Here is a 12,582-nt window from a genome sequence, read left to right as displayed (position 1 = left end):
TACTGTGTTTCAAGCGGCTACATTGTAGAAATATTATGGAAAATTCAGTCTGACTGGAATGGTTTGTGGATAGAACTCTCTCTTTAGACTATAAATTTTAAAATATGAGGTTTCTTTCATAGTGACAAAAAGTAGACAATGGGACAGCAAACCACGCCACATTTTTCCTGCTCTTTTAACATTTCTCTTCAGTAAGATTTGCCATTTTATCTTGGAAAGATATACGATCTAACAATGAGTCGAAATTATTAAAATTTTCTACCGAAATTCAGAGTCAGTGGCCTCAACTTTAAAAGCGCTACGTTCAATTTATGGTCGTTATAATCGTCCTGTCAGATCAACAAGTAAGCGTCTAGGAAGGCGAAAAATTTTAATCCGTGCCAGTGAAACAAAGAAGTGCCCGTAGTGTTGAGAATATTGCTGCCGCTGAGCGCATTAATTGAGGAAGACACAAATTAGTCCCTTACACGTTGTTCTCAAGCGTTGGGCATCTCTGTGACGTCGTTGTGGCGAATTTTGCGAAAAAATCTCGGTCTACATCCTAACAAGTCCACGTGTGATTTTTTTGATGAGCCATTCTAACCTAACCTACTTCTTAACAAGATCAAATTGATGCAAGAGCTGGAGCTGGAGCCGCTTGACCACCAGAATGGTATGTTCGTGAATTGGACTGACCAACAACTTGAAAATGATCCGGATTTTCATTCGAAAAATCATCTTCAGCGATTAGGTCGTTTCTGGCGGAATAGCTGCAACAATATGCAAAATATGCGTCTTCGGTCAGGCAGCAATCCACACGTTCCTCATGAGTCACCTTTGCACCTGGAAAAAATTTGGAAACGATTTGATGGGAATCGCACAATGATAACCAAATATTTTTGGCCCGAACTGGACGATATGGACTTGGACAATATGTGGTTCCAACAGGGCCACACGCCACGCAGTGAAAATCACAATCGATTTAGTAAAGACCAAGTTTGGTGAACGTGTTATCTCACCTGTCCTGTCAATTGGCCGCCTCGGTCGTGCTTCCTGTGAGGCTACGTCAAGTCTACGGTCTATGCCAATAAGCCAGTGACGATTGATGAACTTCTTACGAATATCAAACATGAAATTGCAACAATATCGACCGCCATTTATGCTTAAAAACCGTTGGAAATTGGGTTCAGCGTCTGGACTTCTGCAAGTGTGCCCGTGGTGGCCATGAAAAAGAAGCATCGAATGTACTTTCACAGGAATAAAGAATTTTATTGATATCCGAAACCAAAAATTCAGTAATTTTCATAAAGCAAAAAAAGAACAAGTTTAGCATCACGACTGGGAATAATGAGCAACAAATTTCATCCAATTTGTTCATTCATATTTTCTTAACTTCATATCTTTGCCCCTTTATCGATAACTCTCCATTTATTTAATTTCGGGTATGCAAGGAAAATAGACGAAGCATTTATTTTTTTGTACAACTTTTACATACTTTACCCGTTTCACTTTGTCTCAACTATCCTTTTCGCAATTTTTGTTTCTTCTGCTATCACAGGCTAACTTGATTTTCCTCTCAGTCACTTGGTTGAAGTTCATTTTGGCTGCTGACCCTCTTCAATTTTTAAGCACTTTTTCTTGGTATTCAACTTATCTGTGTTTTGCTGTTGCTTATCAACGTTTTACGTCAGTTCCAAGGATTCTTATGTTCTTTCGCCTACGCACTACACCGACGCATCTGTCGTTGCTGTTGCTTCGCTGGGCTCAAAGGATGTTTCGGCGGTTCACATACATACATACAAAGTTAGATCGTAGGCATGACATTAATGTTTCTAGCAAATAGCATACTTTTGTATGTCACAAACACAACAACAACGTGCAGCCTACGCATCGAGTCCATGGACATGAAAGTGATAAAGAGTGAATTCTTGCACCCACGCCACTCTTTCGCATTTACTGTCACCGCCGAAAGGTTTGTGTGGCTCAAATACATTGGCTTCACGCTTTTCTTTTAATAAAACGTTTATTGGTGATTTTGTGGCTTCAATTTTGCTCCCATTTTTTTTAGAAAGTGATGAACCCTTTTTTTCCCTTTTATTACTTTATAAATTTCAACTTATTAATTGAGTAGTTTTTTCGCATATGTTTTCAAAAAAACATAGAGATTCGTGTCTAAAAAACAACGACATAATGAAAATGCCTTGGCCCTTGCCCTTTGAATTGAAAACGTCGGATCTTCTTGGAACTTTTCAAGAGCCCATAGAGCGATGCAATGTCGCTTGAGAAGGTCGAGCGGTTTCAGTTCTTGCACAAGCTGTATTTTGTACGCTTTCAATTTAAGATCTCGACGTAAATTGCGCCAAGTCTTTCCATACGTCAGTCCGAGTTGCTGCGAACGTTGCTGAACCGGCTCTCCACGGTCTTCGTGTACACTCTCAGCTGCGACTGTTATATTTTCTTTACTGTGAGCTTGAGCGAAAAGCATTCTTTACAGAACGAGAACCTCTACTTGGATCAACCGTTATCTATCAGGCAATATCAGCGAGTTCAGGTATGGTACGAATACTATCGCCAATTAAGGTGCGACGATATCGTTTTTCATTTTCAAGGAAAAGTAAGATTTCCCTCGTCAAAAGCTATTTTCGTTCTTTTAAATTATTAACCCTCAAGAGTTCACCATTCCTTAATCGGTCCTGCTCAATTGTGCTCCATGCTTCTCTTGCCCCCAAACACTTGACATTGCACTTCCCACTTACTTGTAACTTCTTGAATTACACAGAACGACATTATTGTTATTCCCACTCTTTACGACTCACTCCATTCCATCCATTCACATTCTCTTCGTTCCCCTACACCGCAATGGATTGTATAAGTCCCTACTTATTCCTTTCCTTTTCAAGCAAAACGAGCTTAATTTTACACTGATTTGCCACTCTCGTCTTATTAGCAACGGATTTTCAGCGGCATTCACCAGCATTTGGCGCGTAGTGTGGCGACAAAGTGGCAACAAATTTATTTAAACCAAAATGAATTCGTTCTCAACCAAGCATTATCCGTTGCTCGCGCGCACTTATTCGCCTCTACTTGTCCGTGTCGAGCAGTGTAGTTGGACAATTCTGTTAACAAGCGACTTCCATGCTTTTATTCGAATTTAAGTCCGATGATTTTGTATAGAACTGCTTCTCACTGCTTCCCGCTCCCTTAATTCCGAGCATTACAGGACACTTATTCTGGTTAGTGTCTTATCATTCTGCTTATGTAAGCCTCGACGCCGTTAATTTTCTTCAATGCGCTTTACTCGCTCTTCTCCAACTTTTCTAATTTCCACGATTATCATACCGCTTTTTGCCAAGGATGGGCGTTGGCCAGCTGCTATCCGCTGGCTGCGAGTGGACTTGGCTGTGCCTGTGCATGTATGTACATATATTTTTCTCGGCAGCAAAATTAACGTTATCTTTGCTAATTTGACTTTACTATAAAGTGAAAGTTGCTTTGTCAAGTAATTTGGCCAGAAGATACTGTTATTACCTTTGCCGCTGTGCTTGCTAAGAGGCATTTAGTACTTTGATTGTTTCTGTTGTTGTTGCTGTTGGGCTAAAATTTATGTTGCAAATGGTTCGGCATTAAATTGACACCTCGCATTTCATTTTAAGTAAACTTAAGTAAATAACTACACATTTTGAATGAATTTGAATACTCAAAGTGTAGGCAGCATAGTCGAGGACGTTTAGTGTGGATTTTGTTGTCTAAATGTATGGTGTCTTTTCTTTTATGGAACTACTGCTCAAGTTAATGTACTTAAAATACATAAATCTCGAAGCAAATTTTGTCAATAATAGTTCGCCGATTTAAAATATACTATTTGTGCCTGTAAGATATTTGAGATTTTGCAAAATCGCCAGAAATCACTACAAAACACTGAAAACATATTTTTATTGTGAGCCCACACATGAAGGTCTCACATATGCGATGCTTTGTATTTGTTTCTTTTAAATTTTCTTTATTTTTTGTTTACGATGATCCATAACTGCTTATGTGCACACCATATTCTACCGTTATTGCATGAATGTCACATTGCAAGCGTTTGCCATTTGCCATGAAATACCCACGTTGCAAACTCCACGAAGGAGATGATCGCCTCGGATAATAGGCTAATTCTAAATTGAATATTCCTATTTCCTCAACGCCGTTATTGAGTCAAATGTTTTTGATTTCGTTATTTTTATTTTGTTTCCACATCCGTTTGTTTGCAAGCACAGCAATCAGCACATGTTGCTGTTGTTGTTGCCGCCAATATGAGTTCTCTCTCATTTCATATTTCAATCTGGTTTTATGCTCATTCTTGCTTTTTTGTGGCACATATTCAATTTCAAAATTCTTTTGGTGGGGCTCGTTGATCTTTTGGGTTTTTCTGTCACATTTTTTTACTCCTTTTTATTTTAAAGTAATTTCGTCGATAGTCGTCGCCAAACTTCAGCTGTTGGCCTCCTAACACATCGCAGTGATTTCGGACATTAATTCCTAGGTTGGGAGAATTTGGTTTAGTTTTACTGAGCATTAGACTATCAAAGGTTCAACGTTTGTCCAGAAAATAATAGGACTGAGCCGATTGAAAAATTTATTGAACCAAAATAGGCTCCTGCGTCGATGCGTCGAGGCGTCACGGAAGACATTCTCCGAAATAGCCTTGAGAGCCGAGGTGCCTGCCTCTTAGATCCCCTTTCATCGGCCTTTTTAGGCAAGGAAACAAAAAAGTCCTGGTGGCCACATCTGGGCTGTAGGGCGGCCGCGGAAGCGTTGGAATGCCGGCCTTGGTTAGGTAGCTGTTCACAAGAAAGGCGGTGTGAGCCGGGGCGTTGTCGTGGTTTAACTTCAAATCGCCTGCGATGTCTTATCGGACCCGATTGATCCTTCGTTTGAGTCTCTTGAGAACTTCCACGTAAAACTTGGCGTCCAGGAGGAACTAATTCATGGTGGACAATGCCTTTGATGTCAAAAAAGACAATGAGCATCGTTTTCACTTTGGACTTGCTCATTCTTCTGGTCTTCATCAACGACCTATTCCCGGCCTTCCAAAAAGGCCTGGTGCCACCGGAAGATACCACTTCTTGCTAAAGCAACATCTGGGTAAGAGTTTCACACAGAATTTAATCGTATACCTCTGCTCTGACGAACGTTGCATTTTCGGCTTGCACCATTTACAGAAACATGTCGCGCGAAAATGTTTGTCTTGACTCTCCAGGTGCTCAGAGACAACTGACCAGCTGCTCGTTCGTTAGCTAGGAATGCCCCCTACCGAATCCAGTCGGTGCGCGCACGCTCCGAAGTGCAGTAGCGGCGGAAGAAAATCAGTCCTATTACTTTCCGAAAACCCTGTATAAGAGCAAAGGGTTTTTTTATGGATCCAATTAGAAAACAAAAGAATCGACTCGTTTCAAAATCAATCTTTACAACAAAGTAATTGCGCCCAAATTATAGTTGAACTTCCTATTTTGATATCTTTTTTGTATCATCGAGCTTAGGTTAGGTTATACTGTGCCTGGCTGTCACGCTTTGAGTAGGCCCACCGGCCCTTAGTAATACCAGATGGACGTTCAGTTTAATGCGAGCTGAAGTAACCGTCGTAAAGGAAGTCAACGATTTTTAGGTTTAGGAGAGGCTTCGTATATATTATTATCCTTTAACTAAGAAGCTTCTATATATCTAAAACGAGTTCTAGTCTCATAGTTACGAATGCGCATCGGGCTCGCATTTGATGCCATTAAGTTGTGATCTATGACTAGGTCAGCAACCCTTTTGTAGTCTTTTGAGATCGTGTTAGTAAAAAGCATGTGTGTTCCTTGGGACCCTTGCACATGATCTTGGACATCCTGTATGTCCTTAAGTCATTTCATCTCACCTTTATCCATCTGTCAGCTCTTTCAAAAATTCCATTATGTATCGGTTTTAGCGACTTACGTATTTCTTGTACTGGTTGGGTAGCCGAACGGCATAACCTTGCGACCTGGAACCCAGTATATGTGATGCCGCTTCCGGCTTATTTTGCTCATGTCAACTCTACTTGATTCATTGCATTTTTTCTCCGCATAACTGTTGAATGGGTTCGAATGCCTGGTCAGACACACTGCTGTGTGCATTTGTATTTCAAAAATTCATGCAGCTAAGTGCGCAGACCAGATTGTTTGCGTTAGCGACACATGTTGCATGCAACGATTGGCTTGTCGCACCCAGCGGTCAAATCAGCTTGCGAAATAACGCAAATTCAGGCGATTAAATTTATGCAGGTGCTGGCGAAAAAAAAAAAATTTAAATTAAGAGAAACGAAATGAATTAATGAAAAAGAGTTTAAATTCAGCTCGCCTGACAGGAAGTTCGCACATTTTCACACTCAGCACCGAAGCCTGTGACAGCATGCGGGAAACCGCGTCGCCGAGCCGGATGAGCATAATACAGCTGCCAAGAGTGTAGATTGCAAGCACAACAGTGATAAATAACAGACAAAAGAATGATGTGTTAAAATTTAACAACTCAAATGGCTCCTCGGCTTTGTACTATAATAGTAACGAATACTTACATACATATGTATGTGTATAGTGAATGTGCTGTGGCACATCGCTGGCAAAGTGACGCGATGACCGGCCACACCATGGCCTTTGTGCTGCGCAGACACGGCGCAACACGCCAAACACAAGTAGTTGCTCGGCGGATTGCCCTTCGGCGGTTCAATGCAGACTTTACTGACGGACAGTTGCTGTTATTGTTGGTGTTTGTTGTCGTACGCTTGTTTTTTGAGTGCTGCAACACAGATTGCCCCACAGTCGTTCACGGTAGTGGTCATGTTTTACTTTTTTCATTGTTTTGCTTAATGTTTCATGCATCTACTGAAGTTAGAGTATGAGTGGATGTGTGTGTGATGCGGTTTTGTAGCTCAATTGCCGCTTGTGTTGCTGTTTATATTGTGTCTTGTTTTTGTGCGGTTTTGCGTCGGCACTTAACCACCTCGCCGCTGCCGCTGCTTGCCACTTTGGCCCACCCCAATTGCTGCGGGTTCACGCTTGTCCGCCTGCAATTTTATTATTGTGAACATTTGGTGTATATTTTGCTGGCTTTTATGTTGATTTTTGTGAAATTTATATTTATTTTGTATTTGCACTTTTTCGTGTCGACTGCAGCATGCAACCATGCGTACAACAGCTTGCTGCAAACTCTTTTGTGCAACGTCACTCACTGCAGCGCCTCATGCAGGTCTCACACTACTGTCTTCATGGGCTGCCAGCCGCATCCACAAATAGCCACACTTCACTCGACAAAAAAGTGAAGCCTCTCTCACCCAAATTTATTCGCACGCATGTGTGTTGGCGTTGTAGCTTTTTGCGAATGAACATGTTTTCCTTTGTGTATGTTTTGTTTGTGTTTTTGCTTCTTGCGTGCAACGTCACAAAGTCAAGTACAATTCACTTTGGGTTTGTTTCCTCACACTCTCAAGCATTGAAAAATCATCAAGCGAAATTGCAAACAACTTTATGGTACATACATACATACATACATACATATGCGTCCATCCGGCCATCAGTCCGCCGCTCTCTTCTCTTGCTGCTCTTTGCAATGGTCTCATATGCCGGGTGTGGCTCCATAGCTCCTTGTTTGCTTGTTCACATTGTTCCCAGTATTTCCCCTTTTATTTCATATTGCGGTTTCCCATACTTATTTGTAGCTGAGCTCCAGCCACAAATTTTGTGTTTTTCTAAAACTTCTTTGCAACACTTAATTTTTGCACCGAACCTGGCGATGCATAAGAATATTGCAATTGTGATTTTTAAATGCTGTCCATTAAATTCTAATTTTCAACAAAAAGACGACGTTGGAAACAAGTGGGAAAATAAAACTCGAGAGAAAGAAGATGCCGCCCTCCACTTCGAATGACTAGAGAATATCGTAATAGTTCTTTAAATATTCCCAAGTTCACATCATGACCTTGACGAGAAGTCGCAAGGAGACATTTGAAAACTTCAATACTCGAACTTACAGGGTTTGTCCGGAAAGTTATAGAACTGAGTCGACTTAAAAAATTTTATTTGAACCAATCGTTACAATTCTTTAAAACTTTCAATTTAAGCTCCTTCTGCGTCGGCGCTGTATGTTTTGGGATACATAGTAGTCTCCAAACTACCGAATTCATTTTGTTAATTTTTTATGGAAACTCGAGATTACTTCTGTAAAGTTTAACTTCGCCAGATGGCGCTGTAGTCGAGTTATTTTGAATAATCGACATTAAACATGTAATATATTCGAAACATGTTTAATTATAATCAAAGTAAACTTAAGCGATATCAGATGAGAAATTACCACTTTACTACTACAGAGATTGGAATCACTGATATTCTGGTAGAAAAGTACGATTGTACACAAATAGTCAAAGAAACTTTGCAGAAACAAAAAATACAACCCTGAGGTTATAAAAGGTACCCTCATCTGGAATTCATAGATATTTTAGATAAAAAATACAGAAACTTTGCTGATTTGCCTATAATTTTTTCCAATTTTATTTTTTCCCGCCTCCATGTTGCAGCACTTGATTGATTGCCAAACATTTGTTGCGGGATCAAAGCAACCACAACAAACCCACATCAAACCAGCGGCTGAGTACCAATAAAAACAAAATAGTGAATGGTCTAGAGAATGTTTTTCTGTTAGAATGGCGTAGAACCACAACTAACCGACTACATATTTACATACAACTCATTTATAAATTTTACAGCTGTGTGAGTGTGCGTTGCAATCTATGCCTAACAGCCAATTTGTGGTGCGCCTCAAAGTGGCCAACATGCTGATATCTCCATCCATAGGCGACGGCAACAAACGCCAGCAGCATCCGTTTCGAAAGTTCTGCTTCGACGCGCCCACGAACAAGCACATTTACTCACATACATATGTACATGCATACTTACATACATGACAAAGCTGCACATGCTGTAAAAGCCAACAGACAGCCAGACTAATCACACACACACACACATGCTACATTACAAATGCACCAACATACAGACGACAATGTGTTATAGTATTCATTAAAATTCACTTATGCGTAAAAAGACCCCCAACTATAGAGTCGCCAACGCCTCGCCGCCGCTGTCGTCCCCCTGTCAGCTCTAATGAAGTGTTTTTCATGATTCAGCACGTGATTTGATTGCTCATTTCATTTCTGCCCATCTGTCGCAGAGTTGATGCGACTTTTTCTGCTGTTTCAACTTTTTCCGATTTTTTGTTCCTTTTTTGGTGGTCTATCCCCTCACAACTTTGCCGCTTCACAACTAGTTTTGGTGCTCGTCTGCCACACATCTTGTCTGGAGTCATTTCTCATGTGTTGTCTCCTAATTTGAGTTGATTTACTTCCCTTTTGCGTTTCCAAAAATAAAGCGTTGGAGATTTGGTTTCGAACTTTACGCGCCTAGTTTTCAGATTAATGTCGCGCATTTATCATTTTCGTATGACCGCCGGCGGCGAGAACCATGTCTGTGCTGAGTATACTTTTATAGCTTTTAAAGAAGATATAAAGATGTAACTATTTTTGTTGTTTTAGCTCTCCAACCGTCAAACCTGTCATTGTACTGCCATAATGAATGAGAGATTAAAGAGTTTCCACAAAGTCAAGTATTTTAGAGTTTTTGATTACCCAGTGTATGATCATAACAATAATTCTGTAAAGTTCCTGGATCAAAAATCTCATCTCAATTTGATTCCGATTTTGGATTGATACTTTATTGACCAACTTACCCGGAACTGGTACATAAAATGCAAAATATTTAATTATTCATATATTTTGTCGTCTTCAAAGTAATCCCCACCAGATGTAATACACTTATGCCAACCATGTTTCCAGTAACACTTCCCATAATTGGGATGGCCTTCAGCTCCTTGATCGAATTGTGTTTTATCTCTCCAAGCGACTGAAAACGGGTTCCATTCCGATGATTGTTGACTTATTTGCATGTCAAACTCATAAACCCATGTCTCATCGGCAGTTATAATGCTATCCATGAATGTGCGATCGGAATTCACACGATCAAGCATGTTCAAAGAGACCTGTTTACGGTACTCTTTTTAAAAAAAAAATTCAGCTTTATCGGGACGAGTCGAGCAAGAACGCGTTTCATATCCAAAATAACCACCAAAATCTTTCGAAAAAGAATAATCCTAATTGTTCCAGGATTTTCTTCCAAAATAATCTTTTCCGTTCGTTAACTTCTTGAATTGCTTTTGGTTCAGAAACGATTACTTTCTACTTTTGTACAACTCTAAATCCTTATCTACGCAGTCTATTTGTTACGACCAATTTCTAAAAAAGCAATGTTCGCGCGCTACAACTTAAGTAAAATTTCTAGTTTGAAAGGGTCATTTCGACTGTTTCGAATAGTTCTATTTCTAACTGTTTCTCCACTTCAAACCACTTCATTGCCTCAGAAAACAACTTTATTGCTTAAACATTTTAGCGGAAGAGGTCTAAAAAAGATTGGCAATTCTGTGATTGTGTTTAGTGAATCCAAAATACTGTCAAGTGTCACGTCACGCCTTACCGTTATTGGCATATTGTTACTGCTTAATCGGATGCCTTCAATCCTTACATATATTAAACAAAATATACGCGAAAGTCAAGCAGACAGTAGCTGCGGGCACAATCGTCTCTTTTGTCGTCTCAAAGTGTCACTGCTGGCCCTGCTGCCTGCTAAAAGGAAAAGAAACAATACAATGCATGTAAGACAACTTGATTTAAGACCACCAAACACACAAAAAACATGAAACCAGCATTTTTCACGGTCACATTGACCGACCACCGACGAAATTAATTGGATTTCGCCAGCTGTTATGTCTTCATTACTTCCACCTAATTCAATTAGTAATGACGTTGTGTCGCATTGTTTGCATTCACGATTACTGTCACCGAGTGTGTCCGAACGCGGCTGGTGTAACGTGATTTGCTTTGTTTTGTTTTCGGACATTTCCGCTGCCGGTGCACAACAACAATCTCGATTATATAATCTGACTCCAGTTGAAGCGACGGAAAAGTAATCGCCTTGTGTTGTCACCACGTACACATACATAGAACAAGCACATGTGTGTGTGTGGAGATAAAAATGAAACAAAATTCATTAATATAAAATACTATAAATTATAAATATGTTTGCATAAAAAATCGTGCGCCCGCTGACTTAACGGTTTCAGGCAGCGGCTTACCTTGGAATCAAAAGAAAATTATCAATTGCTGGGGCTTTTTGTCTTTGCAATTTATTTTATTTTTTGTGCTATTTTTATGTCCTCGTCCCACATGTGTTTGTTGTTGTGGTGTTTTCCCTAAATATTTCACTATCGCCATGTCATACTTAATCTGACTTCAATGGGAGATATTGAAAAAAAATTGTTTATATTAATCTTTAGCACATTTTGCTTATACATACATATGTTTATCTGTATGTAAGCACTCATTCGAAAGTGCAAATGCTATCATTATGAGTCAGTGCTAATTTTTGTGTCGATGATCTGACTCATATTTCTGTTTCTGTTTCTGTATTCTGTTGTTTGTTAATTTCCTTGCACTTATGAATGAAAATGTTGTTATTGTTTCCTTCTTTTGCTTATGTGGTGCACTGTTGTAATTTGCTGCCTCTGATAATGCGTCAAAGGTAAACACGATTTGTAGTGCAATCAAGGTAATTACAAATGTAATTACTGTAAATTCCACAGTTGGTATGGGGACGGATACTAAGTTCCCATCTTACATCTGACTAAATCCTTGTGTAAAACATTATAGGCGTTATGACTAAAGAATGAGTTATCTCGAGATGTTAGTGAAGACATACTGAGTAGAAGCAGGCTGAAAAATATAAATATTTCAAAAAATATTTTTGTTGTAAATTTTGTTTGTTGTTGGTATTTTTTTTGCAAAATTGTAAATTGAAGTATTAAAAACATTACCGACAGTCTTCAACCAGAAAAATTTTTTTTTTTTTGCCAAACGAATCGGTTGCTTCTGAAGTAAACTTTAATCAGATAATGTTCATGTTTACTCTTTTCGGCTCTTCAAAAGAAGTCACTACACTTTGCAGATGAAAATATGTTCCCACGATATTATGACGTTGGACGCAGATATCCGTATCACACCCTTAAGCATATCACTTACTCCTGTCATATTTTTCCTGCTTTATCGCATTACTGTATTTTTTTTTTGATATTTCTTTCCTGCCACTTAAGCAAAATGTCCAAATCTGTAAACGACTCCAGCATTGAAATTTGATGCCTTGCCTTCTACAGACATATGTTCATGTGCCATATAATATTTCCATATGTGATAGTCACTTATAGTCGTAAGTACGTACATATGTATGTGTGTAAGAATTTGTTGAAGTGCACTAAAATGCTGCTTATCTTCTTATTCTTATCATGCTTAGTCATTAGTTGCACAAAATTTTGATTTTTTTGTAATTTACCCAAAAGAAAAAACGCTTTTTATCTGCTGCCATGCTTTTAATCGGCTGATAAAAAAATATTTATGGATATTAAAATAAAAATTTAAATAATTTTCAAAGTGATGAATCGAATGAATATTTT

General features: G+C 39.2%; 1 protein-coding gene across 2 annotated transcripts in view; it reads left to right on the top strand.

Moving 5' to 3' along the window:
* The window catches only part of LOC126763040 (phosphatidylinositol 4-kinase beta), a 146,653-nt gene that overhangs the window by 53,205 nt on the left and 80,866 nt on the right, over positions 1–12,582 (top strand). The window lies entirely within an intron of this gene.

Source organism: Bactrocera neohumeralis, chromosome 6, assembly GCF_024586455.1.
Source record: "Bactrocera neohumeralis isolate Rockhampton chromosome 6, APGP_CSIRO_Bneo_wtdbg2-racon-allhic-juicebox.fasta_v2, whole genome shotgun sequence".
NCBI lineage: Eukaryota > Metazoa > Arthropoda > Insecta > Diptera > Tephritidae > Bactrocera > Bactrocera neohumeralis.
This window is presented reverse-complemented; position numbering and strand designations above follow the sequence as displayed.